The sequence below is a fragment of the Delphinapterus leucas genome, chromosome 16, assembly GCF_059928025.1.
Source record: "Delphinapterus leucas isolate spDelLeu-1000000601 "Yukka" chromosome 16, BTC_Dleu_Yukka2, whole genome shotgun sequence".
Taxonomy (NCBI): Eukaryota; Metazoa; Chordata; class Mammalia; order Artiodactyla; family Monodontidae; genus Delphinapterus; species Delphinapterus leucas.
Genome location: NC_143144.1, coordinates 61,758,074 through 61,775,981, shown reverse-complemented (window position 1 = coordinate 61,775,981; position 17,908 = coordinate 61,758,074). Strand labels below are relative to the sequence as shown.

The window sequence follows — 17,908 nt, the reverse complement described above, 5'->3', positions numbered from 1 at the left end:
GGAGAGATACCATTCTTTCTCTAGGAAGCTGGGACTATCACGTATACATAAAGAACACCACACAGGCTTCCTGATTTTTCCAAGAATCACTGCTGTCATGAGCCACTGTTGCTGATGAGAATGTGTTCTTATCCCTTACATGAGTTAAGAACAAGTGGATTAGTGGATGTGTGAAATTCAAAGTGTTTTATATTTCTCTAATACTACTGCAATACTTGTAACTCAAGGTGTGGGCAAATTCTGATTTGCTAGTTGTAGTGAACACTCTTGACTGCCTACCTAGCATCTATTCCGCACCCCTTCTCCCTGTCAAAAGTCCCAGTTTTGCTCAGATATCCTCTCCATCCCCAAAACCCAGGGACAAATCTGATTAATCAGTGTATGATCCTTCCTCGGCAATGATTATTGGTCCTGGGGGTCTGCATGTATCCTAATTCATCCCAGTGCCGTTGAAGGGAAGGACTTAGAATCTTTTGTTGACACAAACAAGGATACTTGTAGCCATCCTACAAGCAATGAGGGGAACATGTTTTAGGATGAAGGCAATTCTGAAGGTTGCAGGACAGAGAAATGAAACCTGTTCCTTGTGGCAATGTCAGTGACTGAATCGTGTACCCTGGAGTCCACAATACCTCTGGATTTTCTTATTGTTTAATCCTGTTTTAACTGGGTTTTCTGTTACTTATGGTCAAAAAATCTCCTAATGTCTACAGTTGCTTGTTTGCTTTGTACTCTCTGGTTTATGCATTTTATATGTAACACGTAAAAAAGTAAAAAGAAAGAAGATTAGATTGTGGGCTGAGAGAATAATGATCTGTGGGACAAAATTTGTTTATATAAAAGCTGTTGTGAGTTGTGTGCTTCTTCCTGTATTATCACGCCTTTCAGTTCCCACAGGTGTCCACATCCAGAAGACAAATTCATTAAATCAGTTTCTTTTTTTTTTCTTTTTGTATTTCTTGTCTCAAAATTAATTATATGTGTCTAGCTTCCTTTTAGCACAGAATGTTGTTTACTGAGGTTGATGCAGAGTGCTAAGATGGGGACATTCAGGTAGGAAGTGCCTTCATTGACTAATGGCATAAAGCCTAAACTTACCTAGGCTTATCAGAGAAGTGGCTTTCCCAATAAACGAGTGAACGCTCTTTCTCATTCTGACATTAGTATGCCTTACTTTTTGGTCCTAATATAGATGCTGCTTAACCTGAACACGTGAAATGCTCTATAGGGGGCTGGCAGGTCTGGTCCCACAGTGAAGAGGGGTTCCATCGTAAGCCCAACAACTTACCACTTAGAGACCAAGATTGGAATGGTTGGTGTTGTAGCAGATCTACCTGGAAACGAATTGTACTACTGTCTCACTCAGGTTCCTGCTCCAAGAGACTGCTGACGACTTCGCAAGGTAGAACACAGGGATATAAGCCCTGATGTACTTTTTTTTTGGTTTTTAAATAATTTAATCAAACTCAAAGCATTGTGAAAGGCATTAAAATTAAAAACAATCCTACCACACATTCATTTAGTTATTAATTAATTTATGTAAAAATATATATGGAATCCCCAATGTGCCAGACCCTGGGCTAGGTGCTGTATCCTCTCTCAGGGGATGACACAGACACAGTGGACAAGACTGTCCCTGCTCCTCTGCAGCTTACAACCTAATGAAAAGGCAGATATTAAAGACATAATCACACAAATATTTATTTAATTGCAATTGTGGGATGGGAAGGGAAGGGAAGGGAAGGTATGGGCAACATGAAAGAATACTGGGGTAGGGAGATTGGGAAGCCCTCTCTGAGTTACATTTGAGCTAAGGCCGAAAGGATGAATAGAGTCCAAACGTAAAAAGAGCTTTTATGGAGGGACATGGGGACCAGCAACTGAAAAGTGGCAATTTGGAAGGAGCTTAGTGAACATGGAGGAAATGGTCCTATTTATGTATTTGATTTCTTTTAATTTTTTTTGAATTTTTTTCCATTTTACTTAAAAAATTTTTTTATCTGTGTAATAGACACTTATTTTTTTTCTTTTCCATTATGGTTTATCTTAGGATATTGAATATAGTTCCCTGTGCTATACAGTAGGACCTTGTTGTTCATCCATTCTATATGTAATTGTTTGCATCTGCTAACCCCAAACTTCCAGCCCACCCTCCCTTGAATTTTTTTACTGTGGTAAAATATATATAACAGAAAATTTGCCATTTTAGCCATTTTTAAGTGTAAAACTTAGTGGCATGAGTACATTCACAGTGTTGTGCAACCATCACCACTGCCTGTTTCAACACTTTTTTCATCATCACAAACAGGAATTCGGGACCCATTAAGCAATAACTCCCCATTCCTCCCCACTGCCCCAGTCTCTGGTAACCTCTGATCTACTTTCTGTCTCTATGAATTTTTCTATTTTAGGTACTTCACAAAAGTAGTATCACATAATATTTGTCCTTTTGTGTCTGGCTTATTTCACCTGGCATGATGTTTTCAAGGTTTATCCCTGTTGTAGCAGTACCACAACTTCATTTATTTGTATGGCTGAGTAATAGTCCATTGTATGGATGTACCATACTTCGTTTATCCATTTATGTGTTGATGGCCATTTGGGTTGATACCACCTTTTGGCTACTATGAATGATGCTACTATGAACATTGGCATATGAGTGTCCGTATGAATCCCTGTTTTCAGTTCTTTGGGGAATATACCCAGAAGTAGAATTGCTGGGTCATATGGTAATTCTATATTTAGCTTTTTGAGGAACCACCACAGAGGCTGCACCATTTTACTTTCCTACCAGCAATGCAGGAGGATTCCAGTTTCTCTACATCCTTGCCAACACTTAACTCCTTTTTTTTCTTCCTTAAAGTAGGTATGAAGTAGTATCTCTGTGTATTCGATTCTGACTCTTTTGTCTCCTCAGGAATCCATCTATTCTGAAACTCGCAAGTTTTTCGGGACCACTAATCGGGCATGGGGCTTATAACGACCTGCCTTCCTCTTTTACCCAACGGTTTAATTTCCTAAATAGATATTCAGCAACTCTGGGGTAAAGTGTGGGTGGGGAATCAATTTATTTATTTATTTATTTATTTATGGCTGCGTTGGGTCTTCATTGCTGCGTGCAGGCTTTCTGTAGTTGCGGCAAGCGGGGGCTACTCTTTGTTGTGGTGCGCGGGCTTCTCATTGCTGTGGCTTCTCTTGTTGCGGAGCACGGGCTCTAGGTGCATGGGCTTCAGTAGTTGTGGTGCATGGACTCAGTAGTTGTGGCTCACGGGGAGCACAGGCTCAGTAGTTGTGGTGCACAGGCTTAGTTGCTCTGCGGCATGTGGGATCTTCCCAGACCGGGGCTCGAACCTGTGTTCCCTGCATTGGCAGGCAGATTCTTAACCACTGTGCCACCAGGGAAGCTCCGGGGGATCAATTTAGATTTCCAGTATTTACTACTGGTAGATGTTTGATAAATAGAACAATTGTGATAGAGGTTGCAGATCTTATCTCTCTCATGTTGTAAACACCCAGTGGAAGTTTCCAACAGGCACCTCAGAGATCTTTGCTTGATTCAAATGAATTCATTTTCATGAGTATATGAGGCAATTGATCGGTTGGTTACATTCCATTCATTTGAACTGCAGACCTGATCTCTGCCGCTCCTCTACTTTATGCCGTCAAGTACTCTCCATTGCGCTTAAGATAAGGCTGCAGGTGATTTATATGGTCTATAGTGCCCTGTGAGGTCTGGTTCTGCCTCCTTACAGACCATTTTTTGCCACTTTCCCCCTTTCCCTCTAGGCTGCTGATCATTCTGCAGATAATCCAAGGCTCATCCCTACTTCAGGGACTTTGTGCCAACTGGTCCCTTTTTCAGGGATTTCCTACCCTTCCAAGTAAGCCCCTCTCTCACTTTTTTTTTACTTACAAAAGTCCTATTCATCCTTCAGGGCTCAGCTGAGATGTTCCTGACCCTCGCCCTACCCCAAAGCCGAGCCCCTATTTTGTTCTCCCTCAAAGCATCTTTTACTTTTCCTGCATAGCACTTACTAATTGTAGTAAAATAATTATTTGTTTGTTTAAAGTCCATCTTTCCAGGCAGTCAGAAACCTACATGAGGGCAGAAACTCATGTCTTTATTGATCAGTGTTAGGCATATGGAAGGAGTTCAGTGCACATTTTTGAAGACATGTAGGTGCTCCTAAGTCTTACATGGATGTCCTGTCTCTCAAATTGGACTAGATGTTTGTAGCTGGACTACATGTTTTCTGATTGTCTCCTCGAATAATGCATTATCACAGTAAGTGCTGACCCTATGCTGTTAGAGAAAGATGGGTGAAAAAGAGAGGAGACTTCCAAGGTGGCTGATTGGATCTATGACTGAATACTTCCTGGGAGAAAGATCTGGGGGCAGGCTGTTTCTAGGCCATAGGGCAGGGTATTGAGCAATGCTTGCGTTTCTCTGAGGGATTCTGCCAAGAAGCAGAAAACTGATGAGTGACCTGTAAACGCAGCTCACATTCTGGGTGACTCAGAGTTTATGGTATTCTAGGGGGAAATTGTGTTAATCAGAGGGGTAGGGTAGCCATGTGGGTGCTTGGGCAGGAAGTTTGGTGAGAAGCCATCCAAGGCCACAGTGGGATGGCCTTTCTTGTCAAGTACTGCCTGGGCCCTTCTGCCAATGTCAAGTCAGAGACACCAAGCAAGCCACTTAAGGCTCTTCATTGCTTCCTCAGGCTCCCCAACCCTCCGTTAGAAGGTTGTTTCATAGTTGGCATGGCTTGTCTTACTCCTGAAAGTCATGAGACCAGGTATCTTGTCCTTTTGCATTTGTAAAATTAATTTTTGATTAAAAAAGCAATGCATGGGACTTCCCTGGTGGCGCAGTGGTTAAGAATCTGCCTGCCAGTGCAGGGGACACGGGTTCGAGCCCTGGTCCGGGAAGATCCCACATGCCGCAGAGCAACTAAGCCTGTGCGCTACGACCACTGAGCTCGCACGCCACAACTACTGAAGCCCGTGCGCCTAGAGCCCGTGCTTCACAACAAGAGAAGCCACCGCAATGAGAAGCCCGCGTACCTCAACGAAGAGTAGCCCCCGCCCGCCACAACTAGAGAAAGCCCGCGTGCAGCAACAAAGACCCAATACCACCAAAATAAATAAATTTATTATTTTTTTTAAAAAAGCAATGCATGAGTACATTTATCTTCTAAAACATTAAAACTAAAGCTAATACTCCCTTTGAACATTATCCACAATCTTGGTCCTTTATCCCTGTCTTAAAGATAACCTCTGATAAAAGAGTTTGGCAGGTAGCCTTACAATCTGTTTTGAAAATCTTTTACAAACTTAATATGTAATTGTCTTAGTTCAGGCTGCTATAACAGGATACCAGAGACTGGGTGGTCTATAAATAACATAAATTTATTTCTCACAGTTCTAGAATCTGGGAAGCCCAAAAGCAAGGTATTAGCAGATTCAGTGTTTGGTGAAGGCCCACTTCCTGGTTCAGAGACAGCTGTCTTCTTGCTGTGTCCTCACAGGGCAGAACGGAGTGGGCAGCTCTCTGGGATCTCTTTTATAAGGACGCTAATTCCATTTATGAGAGCTCTGCCCTCACGACCTAATTACCTCCCAAAGGCCCACCTTCAGATACCATCACATTGGGGATGAGGTTTCAGCATATGAAATTAGAGGGGACACAAATATTGTCTATAGCAGGGAGGATAAGAAATAATGGTATTTCTGTGTTTTATATTAACTTTTTATTTTGAAATAATTTAAGATTTACAGAAGAGTTACAAAGATAGTACAGAAAGTTTCAGTGTACCTTTCACTCAGCCTGTCCTAGTGCTACCAGCTTACATAACTCCAGTTCAGTCATCGAAACGAAGAAGTTAACATTGGAACAATACTATTAACTAAACTATAGACTTTATTAGAACGTCACCAGTTTTCCCACTAATGTCCCTTTTCTTTTCCAGGATCCAATCCAGGATCCCATGTTGTGTTTAGTTGTCTTGTCTCCTTAGTCTCCTTCAATCTGTAATAATTCTCAGTCTTTTCTTGGCTTTCATGACCTTAACACTTTTGAAGAGTCCAGGTCAGGTATTTTGTAGAATATCCCTCAATTTGGGCTTGTCTGATGATTTTTCATGATTAAACTAAAGTTATTCATTTTTGGGGAGAGTTTTTTAAAAATATCAAATCAGTCAATCAATCTCATGCTGCAATTTGCTGTTTTCATTCAACAATATGCTTCTGATAGCACAGGGAGATCAGCTCGGTGCTTTGTGACCGCCTGGAGGGGTGGGATAGGGAGGGTGGGAGGGAGGGAGATGCAAGAGGGAAGAGATATGGGAACATATGTATATGTATAACTGATTCACTTTGTTATAAAGCAGAAACTAACACACCATTGTAAAGCAATTATACCCCAATAAAGATGTTAAAAAATAAATAAAAATTTAAAAAAACCAATATGCTTTTGAGATAGATCTATATTTCAAGGTCATTTATTTAAAATTCTCTACAGAATTCCATTTTATGAGTATTCTACATTTTATTTAGCCATTCCCCTATTGCTGGGCATTATGGCTAATTCCAAATTTTCTTTATTAGCAGTATCATAGTAATTATCCTTGTACATACCTCCATAACATGGAGTTATGGTAGATAACTAGAAGTGGCATTGCTGAGACACAGATTTAATAGATGTTGTCCAATTGCCCTCTAAATGGCTGTGACAATTTACATTCTTTTGATATCATGAAGCTTGAAAATTGTTGCCAGTTTCTGTTTTAATTTCCATTTCCCTGGTTACTACTGAGGTTGGGCACCTTTTTGTATTCTTATTGGCAATTTATTATTTTTTTTCTGTGAACTGCCTATTTACATTTGCCCATTTTTCTAGTGAATTTTTTTCTTATTGATTTGTTGAGTCCTTTATATGTTCCACATACAAATCCTTTGTTTTATATATTACAAATCTTTTCTCCTGGTCTGTTATCTCTTAACTTTTTTTCCCATTCTTTTCAAGTTATTTCATCTCTCTGATTAAAAAAAAATTTTTTTCTGGTTTCTTTCTTTTGGAAACAAAGTTCTTGATTATAAAAGTAATATAAACAGGGCTTCCCTGGTGGCGCAGTGGTTTAGAGTCCACCTGCCGATGCAGGGGACACGGGTTCGTGCCCCGGTCCGGGAAGATCCCACATGCCGCAGAGCGGCTGGGCCTGTGAGCCATGGCCGCTAAGCCTGCGCGTCGGGAGCCTGTGCTCCGCAACAGGAGAGGCCACAACAGTGAGAGGCCCACGTACCTCGAGAAAAAAAAAAAAGTAATATAAACAATGTAGAAAATCTGGGAAATTTATGAAAAAGTATAAAGAACAAAAGAAACCACCCCAAGTCTTATCGCTGAAAGAAAACCACTATGAACACAATTATTTACATATTTCTTTCTAGTCTTGTGTGTGTGTGTGTGTGTGTGTGCACAGTTTTTGCTCAGATGAGATCACATTGCATATATATATTTTTTCTATTTGCTTAGTGCCATGGTCTTTAGACACAAACTCTGGCCTTTTTCCATGTGCCCTTGGTTTAAAGGTAGTGTCAGACTACCTTCCAACTCCTATTTCTTCTCCCCACATATCCTTGAAAAATCTAGTAGGTGAGAGCCCCAAGCCCTGTCCTCAGCCGACCTGAAGTTGGCTCAAAAACACGAGAGGGTAGAAATGCTCCAGCAGAGCACGTATTAAGAAGTCTTGGAGGTTTTAGCTGACTGTAAGTTCAATGAGTCAGTAGTGCAGGTACCAAGAACTTTATTGCTTGAATGCAAGGCAGTACAAGGAGGAAGCTACAGTCCTGCTCTGCTCTGATGGTACCACAAACATTTGGTTCAGTCTTGGGCAATGTACTCTAAAGTAGCCACAATCAAACCGAGTAGGTGTGGGAAAAGAATGAGGACAAAGACCCTCAAAACGAGGACAAAGGAGAAACAATGGAAGGAATGGGAGATACTGGTCTGGAAGAGAGAAGACCTTGGGCAGAAGTCTTCAAGTATCTGAAAAGTGGAAGGTGGGAGAGAGATTAGACCTGTTTGTTCTCTGAGGCTCCAAGGGATAGGACTTGGGCTAGAGAGTGGACGCTTAAGAAACACCTTCTGGCTAGTCAGAGCTGCCGAGACTAAGGAATGCATTGCTCTGGAAATAGTGGCTTTCTGTCACTGAGGAGTCTTCTTTCAGGTGCAAGTTGGTGGTGGGTGGGTGGGAGTTGATATAATAATGAACATTTCTTGAGTGCCATGTGCCAGGACTGTGCCGAGGATCTTACCTCTGTTATCTTATTTCATCCTGTCACCACCCCATGAGGTAGGTACTGTTGTTATCCATCCCTATATTGAAGATGAGGGAACTAGGTATGATGAAGTCAGGTGTATCGCCCTAAGTGACACAGTTGGCGTGTTGTGGAACTGGGGTTCCAACCCTTTCTGACAAACTCCAAAGCCGGTACTTTCAGTCATCATTGGGATTCAGGCGTGGTATGGCAGTTTGGACCAGAGGGTTTTTGAGGTCCGTTCGACTGTAAGATTCTGTGGCTGGGAAAACGGATGCCCCCACCCACCTAAGAGAAAGCGTAGGAGTGTAAGTGAGGTAGTCCAGGGCCCTGCAGAAGGCCCAGGGATGGAGACCTAAAGGACATGGAAGGGTTGTCAACGTGCGTCACCCCATAGCTCAGCAGCGGGCAATGTTCTGTTGTTTGAAGATCCCCAGACCCACGCAAGGGACCGGGACGCAGGCCCGCCTCGCGGTTCCACTCCCGCAGCGCGGCCAGGGAGCGTCGCGGAGGCCGGGTTCTGCGGCGGAGCTGGGGGACGGAACAGCGCGCTGGTCCCTGGCCGGGCGCGAGCCGGGGGCGGTGCCGGGACGGTGGGGGCTGGGAGGGCGCGCGCCCGGGCGTCTGCGGCAGTTGCGCTCTGGGTTTGCTGCGGTGCGGTGGGGCTGGTGAGTGCGGCGGGATCCGCGGGCGGGAGGGGAAGGAGCGGGCGGGCGAGGGAGCGAGGGAGGGTGAGCGGTGGAGCGCGCGACCTGGGCCAGGGCCCCCCTCCTGCCCCCGCCCCGGCCCTACCCGGCCGCTACGCTCCTCAGGCCCCGCTCGTCCAGGCGCCCGCCTGCGAGCTCGTGGACCCCGCACGCCTCCAGCGCCAGGTAGCCCCCGCCTCGGAGCAGCCCCTCGCTCCGCGCCGCGGCGACACCCCCAGCCCCACGTCACGCTCGCGCCATTGTTTCCTGGCCTTGGGCTCACTGGGAGCCGCCTTACCCTCGGAACGCGGCCCCTCGCCTCGCCGCTTTCCGGCCCGGTGCCCCGCTTTTCCCTCACGCTGGTGGCAGCCCCCGTCCCGCCTCGGACGGACGCCTCTTTACTCAGTTGTGCTTATATTTTACGGCTGACGCCTGGCCTCCTCCCGTCCGCACCCGAAGCCTGCCTTTCCGCCCTGTTAATGGACCTCCCCACCCCTTGCGCGTTCCCGGTCAACCCCGAGGAACTAGCTAGCCGCTGTGTTAGGATGCAAGGTTGACAGCGTTGTAGCAAGAACCACCAGAAATTGCCAACTGAAAGCCCACATGCCAGTTTTCGTCGTTTGCAGCACTTCCTGGAAAGCTCACACCGAATTGCAGGCCGCCGCAAAAAAACGTGCTAGTTGTTTCCCAATGGCTCCCAAGTCAGGGGCCAACTGTCCGGTGGCAGTCTGTTCCTTTCCTTTTCCTGGGTTACACCGAAGCCCTCGAGAGCCGAGAGTGAGATGCACATCTGAGGCCTAAACCCTTAGTTGTAAGCATGACGTTTGGAGACTTTTACTTCGGTAGGCCTTAGCTTTTAAAGGCAGTAGGAAAAAATAAAAAAATAAAAATAAAGGCCGTAGGTAGAGTTGGATGTCAGACGTAGTGTTTTCCCGGCTTTGGGCCGTTATTTTGAGGATGCATTGTTAAGTGCAGTGCTCTGCAATGACTAATAACCATTATAGGGTCGTGTGTGTGCGTGTGTGCGTGTTCGGGTGCGGACAGGTTCTTCTTGATTGAACTTGTTTCGTAATGCGTATATACTGTTCATTTTGCCTCTTAAGGCAGCGGATGCAAACTCTGGTAACTGTAATGTGAAACAGTGCTATTTACCGTGGAAACTTAATGTTATTGAGGTCTTTTAAGATATTTACCGCGACACTTTTCAACACTGGTTAGAATTTATCCAGATGAAGACATCCAGGCCTGAAGAGGTTAAGTTCAGGAAGACACAGCTTGTAATTAAAAGCAGAACTCTACACGCTGGGCTGATGCTAGCACACGCAGACTTTATTTTTGAAATGCATTTCTGTTGCAGTGTAAGCCACTGCGTTTCGGTATAGGTGCTGCATTACTCTCATCACCCCAGACTTTAGATTTTATTTAATTAATTTATTTTTAATACATTAAAAGAATTTATTTTTGGCGGTGTTGGGTCTTCGTTGCGGTGAGTGGGCTTTTCCTTGTGGCTTGTTGCAGAGCACGGGCTCTAGGCACGTGGGCTTCAGTAGTTGCAGCACGTGGGCTCAGTAGTTGTGGCACGCGGGCCTAGTTGCTCCAAGGAGTGTGGGATCTTCCTGGACCAGGGGTCGAACCCGTGTCCCCTGCATTGGCAGTTGGATTCTTAACCACTGCGCCACCAGGGAAGTCCCTAGACTTTAGATATTTAGAATTAAGTGATTAGCTAATCTGTAAAATGAGAGGGCCAAAGGAGTTGTTTGCAAGGGTTCATTCCGTTCTAAGATTTGATTCCATTGTTTGCAAATTTACAATCAGCCTCAAGTTTCCAAAAGTTTATAATTGTAGGAAGATTTATATAGATATTTACATAGGGTATCTGCAAACCTTACTAGTGATATCAGGTGTATCTTCCTAAAGAAAGCCAGATTACAGTAGAATGTTAGGAGGAATGTTCATTCATCTGTCTCTAGGCTATTTCTACTGTTTAATGGGGGAAAGAAAGAACACAAAACATGTTTTTTTAAAAAAGTACTTTTTTTTTTTTTTGCGGTACACGGGCCTCTCACTGCTGTGGCCTCTCCTGTTGCGGAGCACAGGCTCCGGATGCGCAAGGCCCAGCGGCCATGGCTCACTGGGCCTAGCCGCTCTGCGGCATGTGGGATCTTCCCGGACCGGGGCACGAACCCGTGTCCCCTGCATCGGCAGGCGGACTCTCAACCACTGTGCCACCAGGGAAGCCCTAAAAAAGTACATCTTTTTATTGCTTACCTCTCTTACCAAAAAGCTTAAATGCAATAGTAAAAAAAAAAAACCAACTTTATCATGTTGTTTATGATAAATATCATATCTTTTCCAGTTCTTATGTACATATAATTTTTATGTAGTTATAATTGCTGTGTACATATTTAAAATTTTGCAGTTCCGCACATTTTGGGGATGTCCATGTGTCTAGAGAATTCATCTACTTTTCATTTGTGGAGGCTCTGTAACATGCTTTTATGCCCAGTAGTCAATAATGCCTGGCATACAGGCTCTCAGTAAATTTTTGTTGAATGAATGTAATATTTTGAGCTGCTTAGACATCTCGGAACACAAAATGTTAAATATCACAAGGCATATGTTAAATGACATGTGAGCAGTAAAGGCCATCAATGCAAAGGCACGTGAGCCAGCATCACATATGTTTAAGGGCCTGGGTTTTGGAGTCTGGGTTTGAGACCTGGCTTTGCCACTTAGCATCCATGCACCTTTAGAGAACTTAACCGTAGAGAGCTTCACTCAGTTTCTCTCACCATGAAAAAGGGGAAAATAGAACAAATTTCAAATTTCACAGAGTTGTGTGGGGTGAATGGGATAATTCCATTGAAGCAATACAGGCACACATTAAATTCTCTGTAAATGTTAGCTATTATTACTGTTTTTTTTTTCATTCAAAGTGGAGAGATTACCATAGGTTGGTGGGATCAGGGAAAACATCATAGAGGAGGTGACACTTGAGAGTAGGGAGAGGATGCAAAAGTGGGCATATTGAGGGTTTACTGAATGGATTGTTCTCACTAAAGCAAAGGGTTTGGTAGAGCAATACTATGAGATAAAACTGGAGAGGAAGGACTTCCCTGGTGGTGCAGTGGTTAAGAACCCGCCTGCCAGTGCAGGGGACACGGGTTTGATCCCTGGTCCGGGAAGATCCCACATGCCGCAGAGCAACTAAGCCCGTGCGCCACAACTGCTGAGCCTGCACTCTAGAACCCGTGAGCCACAACTACTGAGCCTGCACTGTAGAGCCTGCAAGCCACAACTACTGAAGCCTGCACGCCTAGAGCCCATGCTCTGCAACAAGAGAAGCCTCCGCAGTGAGAAGCCCGTGCACCTCGCCGGAACTAGAGAAAGCCAGCACGCAGAAGACCCAACACAGCCAAAAATAAATAAATAAATACATTGATTAATAAAAAAAAAAACCTGGAGAGAGAAATTCTAGTAAACTGTTTCCAAGATATGCTACATGGGTTTCTTGTAGATAGAACAGAATTAATGAAGTAAGACAGCTCGTATTTATGAGTAGCTGGTGTTTGTTTCGTTTTTTAAGTTCAGACCTGAAAAATTATTTGCTTTAAGGAAATTGATAGCAAATTGTTATGCAGTGCTAAGGTCCTTGTTATTTGACACAGTAAATCCTTTTTTAAAAATAATTTTTTTAAAGCATTAAAAAAATTAGTTATTTTATTTATTTTTGGTTGTGTTCGGTCTTTGTTGCTGCGCGCCGACTGGGCTTTCTCTAGTTGCGGCGAGCGGGGGCTACTCTTTGTTGCAGTTCGTGGGCTTCTCATTGCAGTAGCTTCTCTTTTTGAGGAGCACTGGCTCTAGGTGCGTGGGCTTCAGTAGTTGCGGTGCATGGGCTCAGTAGTTGTGGCTTGCGGGCTCTAGAGCGCAGGCTCAGTAGTTGCGGCTCACGGGCTTAGTTGCTCTGCGGCATGAGGGATCTTCCCGGACCAGGGCTTGAACCCATGCCCCCTGCATTGGCAGGCGGATTCTTAACCACTGCACCACCAGGGAAGCCACACAGTAAATCTTATATGACTTCTTACCATTTGAAATTTGTGTTCTATGATTGGTTACCGAGGTTTGCAGTGGCTGTTTTTTCTTTTCCTTTCTGTGGAAAACAACTTTAGCAGCAACTCCCACCCCCACCCCACCCCCCACCAAATAGCAAAATTGCCAGCAGAGCAGCAAAATAGCCCCCGTTTTAGGTGGAATACATACTCCAAAGGATTAAATTGCCTTGGAGAGTGTTGAGCTATTTGTTCCTATCTTTTGTGTGTTTCTTTTGGTTGGGAGGCGTTATCAGGAGTGTGAGATGAAAAAGCCTGCTGTGTCAGGATCTCCTTGGAAAGAGAAGACTGAAATCTGGTGCCTGAAGTTTAATGGCTAAAAATACATGTGTGTGTATGTATATATAAATATATATACATATATATTTATATACATATAGAATATACATCTCAGTAAATTTGTTGGGTACAGTAGGCCCGTCGTATCCGGATGCAAAGCAGGGGAAAAAAACAGAGGGGCGACTGTAGTTCTCCATTTTATGTAAGGAGCTTGAGCATCTGGGGATTTTGGTATCTGTGATTGGGGGGTTGTCCTGGCACCAACCCCCACGGATACAGAGTGACCGCTGTATTAGTATTTCTGTTTCCAATGTCCAGTGGAGTATATGTTTTTTAATGCTCCTTGGTTCAGTTTAATGTGGTTTCTTTAATGTTTTAATTTAAATTTATTCAAAAATATGAAATATTTCAAAATACAGGAAATAATGTAATGATCATCTTAATTATAGACCATCATATTTATTTTGTGGTTTTTTTACCCATTTTCTAATTGTGTAGCCTCTCTTTTCAATTTACTATATTTTTCAAAGGGATAAAATTACAGATACAGTTGAGGCCTGTATGAATCCTTGCTGATCCTATTACCCTCTCTTTCCCTGTCGTGAATTGAGTAATTATCATTCCCATTATGTTTATATACTTTTACTAATATGTATATATCCCTGAAAGTGCATATACTTTTTTAAATGTATTATGCACATGATTCTGCAACTTGGTTTTTTATTCAACATTGTTTTATTTTTTTTGAAGATATGATTTTATGATAAAGCACTGGTGAAAGAAGCTCATATGAAGATTTTTTTGGGGGGAGGTGGGCAGTGTTTAACTTCTTGCCCATCCTGTGTTTCCAAGTCTGTCCCAATGTTGGGGCTATTCTTTCTTTTTTAAATTTATTTTATTGATGTAACATTGATTTATAACATTATATAAGTTTCACAAGTACAGTGTTTTATTTCTACTTCTGTATACCCTTTGCTCACCACCAAAAATGTAGTGTTCGTCCATCACCATACAGTTGCTCCCCTTTACCTATTTTGCCCTCCCCCTCCCACTTCCCCTGTAGCTCACTACTACTCTGTTCTATGTTTTTGTTTGGTTTGGTTTGTTTATTTATTGTTTGTTTATTAGTTTTTTATATTCCACATGAGTGAAATCATGTGGTATTTGTCTTTCTCCATCTGACTTATTTCACTTAGCATGATATCCTTAACGTCCATCAGTGTAGTTGCAAATGGCAAGATTTCATCTTTTTATGGCCGAGTAGGATTCCATTGTGTGTGTATGTATATATACCCCACATCTTTTCATCCACTGATGGGCACTAGGTTGTTTCCAATCTTGGCTATTGTAAATAATGCCGGGATGAACATAGGGGTGCATGTATCTTTTTTCAGATTAGTGTTTTCATATTCTTTGGATAAATACCCAGAAGTGGGATAGCTGGATCATATTAATTTTTTGAGGAATGTCCATACTATCTTCCATAGTGGCTGCACCAATTTACGTACCCACCAACAGTGTATGAGGGTTCCCTTCTCTCCACATCCTCACCAACACTTGTTATTTCTTGTTTTTTTGATAGTAGCCTTCCTGTCAGGTGAGAGGTTATATCTCTTTGTGGTTTTAATTTGCATTTCCCTAATAATTAGTGATGTTATTTAACATTGTTTTTGCTACATATCCATGTTGGTAGATATATCTTTAGTTCATTCATTTTAATTTCTCTATAATATTGCATTATATGAATAAGCCAGTTTGTTTATGAATATTTAGGGGTTTCTGCCTTTTTTGCTATTAGTAACAGTGCTGTAATAAACATTCTTGGATGTTTCATCTTGTTTACATGTGTGAGAGAGAATTCTAAGCCTAGGGAATTCTTAGGTGGTAGGGTATGAGAATCTTTACCTTTATTAAATAAAGCTGAATTATTTTCCAAAATACTAAACACAAAACACCCATCAGCACGTTGTGAGAGTTCCTTTTTTTACCATATCCTTACAAACATTGATATTGCCAGACTCTTAAATTTTAAAATCAAATTAAATTTCATTTTAATTTGTTTTTCCATTTATTGTAAGGATTTATTGCATTTGCATCCATTTATTGTAAGGTTTTGTTTTCTATAAATTGCTTCATTCTTTTTCTGTTGGCTCATTTTCTTTTCCATCATTAGTTTGCAGCTCTCTTTATCTCTATACTAATCCTCTCTCAGTTATGATGTTGCAAAAATCTTCTCAGTGGTTGCTCTTTACTTTTTGTTGTGCATAAGTTTTACATTTTTATTCCGACTTTTTATTTGAAAAATTTCAGTCCTACAGAAAAGTGCAGTGATAGTTCAATGAATACACTTACATCTTTCACCTGGATTCATCAACTGTTAACATTTTGCCATATTTACTTTTTATTTCATATATACATTTTTTTCCTAAACCATTTAAAAGTAATTTGCAGACATCATGGCACTTCATCTCTTAAAAGATATACTTAAACAAGGATGTCCTACAAAACTACAGTATAATTATCACATTTAATATGAATGCAATATTATTATCTAATATACAGTATATATTAAAAATTTCTCAATTGTCCCAGTAATGACCTTTATACTTAATCTCCAACCCCACCCCTGGTCCAGGATCATGAGTTGCATTTAGTTGCCATGTCCCTTTAGTTACTTTTAATTGACAACAGGTCCCCAGAGTTTTGTTTGTTTTCATAATATTGATATATTTGAAGAGTCCAGGTCAGTTGTTTTGTACAATGTCCTTCAATTTGGATTTGTCTGATCATTTCCTTAGATGTTTAAATTCAGACTAAATGTTTTTGGCAGGAAGAAGCTTTAAATTTTAACATAGTCAGATTTGTCTATCTTTTCCTTTATGGTTTGTGTTGTCTTTTATCCAAGAAAACCTTCCCTCCCTTGATGTCATAGGGCTCTTCGTCTCTGTTTTCTTCTAAAAGTTGTATGGTTTTGCTTTTTTTTATATTTAGGCTTATAAATGCTGTTTATTTTTTCTGCTTAGTCTACCTTTAATGTATTCAATTAGCATTTGTGTTACACATTCTTTTTCCACCATTGTGTTTGTCATAAAATTACTCTGTAAATTCAGAAAGACTGGATGGCTTTTGTTATGCACTAAATTGTGAAAATTTTGAGTTATCTGATCATGCTAAAGGTGTAGAGGTCGAAACAGCTGAAATATTCTGTGTGAAAATTGTAAAAATAAAGATATATTTGTAAGAATTTAAGCATGGTATGCTGTAAATAAGACCAAGATGAAACATCAGGATCTTTCACAAATCTGAAATCAGTAAATGCCATATTTTTAACCTTGGATTATTGACTTTTGCACTAGGTTTGATGAGATAATCCTATGTGGAACTAAGCTTTCGGGAACGAAAGAAACCTACAGATAGTAGATTAAGATTAGATTTAGGATACTTACATTGACATGAAAAAATGTGTGAAATTGTATAGCCTTTGCCACATAATTGACACTCTGAAGTTTTGACTCTGAAAGTAGAAACCTATTATAACATTCCTCCAAACATAATGTACTACATTGTGCAGAGGCCCCTACATTGTGTAGGGGCCGCAAGTAGTAAACACTGTGGGCTCTAGTATAATAAATAAAAATTTATTACGCACTGTGTCAGCCACTGTTCTTAGCACCTTGCGCTTATTAATGCATTAAATCCTTGTTCCAACTCTGACCATTTTGGAGTTGAAGAAACTGAAGTGATTGTATAATTTGCTCAAACATAGAGCTAAATTAGTGTTGGAGCCAGGTTTTGAACCCAGACAGAATGGCTCCAGAATCTGCACTCTTCACTACAAGTATAATTCTGTGACCCTGGTCAAATTATTTAACTTCGCTATGCCGTTTTCTTGTTTGTACAATTAAGATAATAGTACCTAATTCATATGGTTGTTGTGAGAAGTTAATTAGATAAGATATGTATAGAGTTTAGAATAATACATGAAAACAAGTGAGCACTCAATAAATGTTAGCCATTATTACGTTAGCATTACTAAGGCATTGAACTTATGCGTATCTCTGAATTTTTACCAAATAAGTGAAGTATGCCATAAATATTGTATATATACAAAAAAGTAGAAATACCATGGTGATTATTTCTGCCTTTCTGGTTTTTATTTCTTTATTATTTTGAAAGAGGAAAGATAACAGCTAAAACAAAATTGAATGATGAACCAGGAGCTCATTGGTAAGAGAATGAGTTCTTTTTGAAATAAAGCAGAATTTTTTATCTGCCTTTTCAAAGAATATTCAAGAATGATTACTAAAGGTGCAAAGTGTTATATATTAGCCGAATGTAAAAACTTTTCAGCTTTGTTACCTTTATGCTTTTGAAATTATAGTTTAATTATAATTAATTAATTATAGCTTAGTTAATTATAGCAATGTTTTGAAGAAATAAAAGTCATATTGTGGTCCCACTTTATCTGCAGTTTCACTTTCCACAGTTTCAGTTACCTGCAGTCAACCATAGTCTGAA

At 41.3% G+C, this 17,908-nt stretch overlaps 1 protein-coding gene across 3 annotated transcripts in view; it reads left to right on the top strand.

Moving 5' to 3' along the window:
* The window catches only part of NT5C2 (5'-nucleotidase, cytosolic II), a 164,963-nt gene that overhangs the window by 37,770 nt on the left and 109,285 nt on the right, over positions 1–17,908 (top strand). For 2 of the 3 annotated variants that reach the window (XM_089897314.1, XM_089897311.1), the window contains exon 1: positions 8,916–8,984. The exons of the other annotated variant lie outside the window; for it this stretch is intronic. The gene's annotated coding sequence lies outside the window, so the exon portion shown is untranslated. Of the gene's footprint in view, positions 1–8,915; positions 8,985–17,908 lie in introns of those variants that run through there. 3 annotated transcript variants of the gene reach the window in all.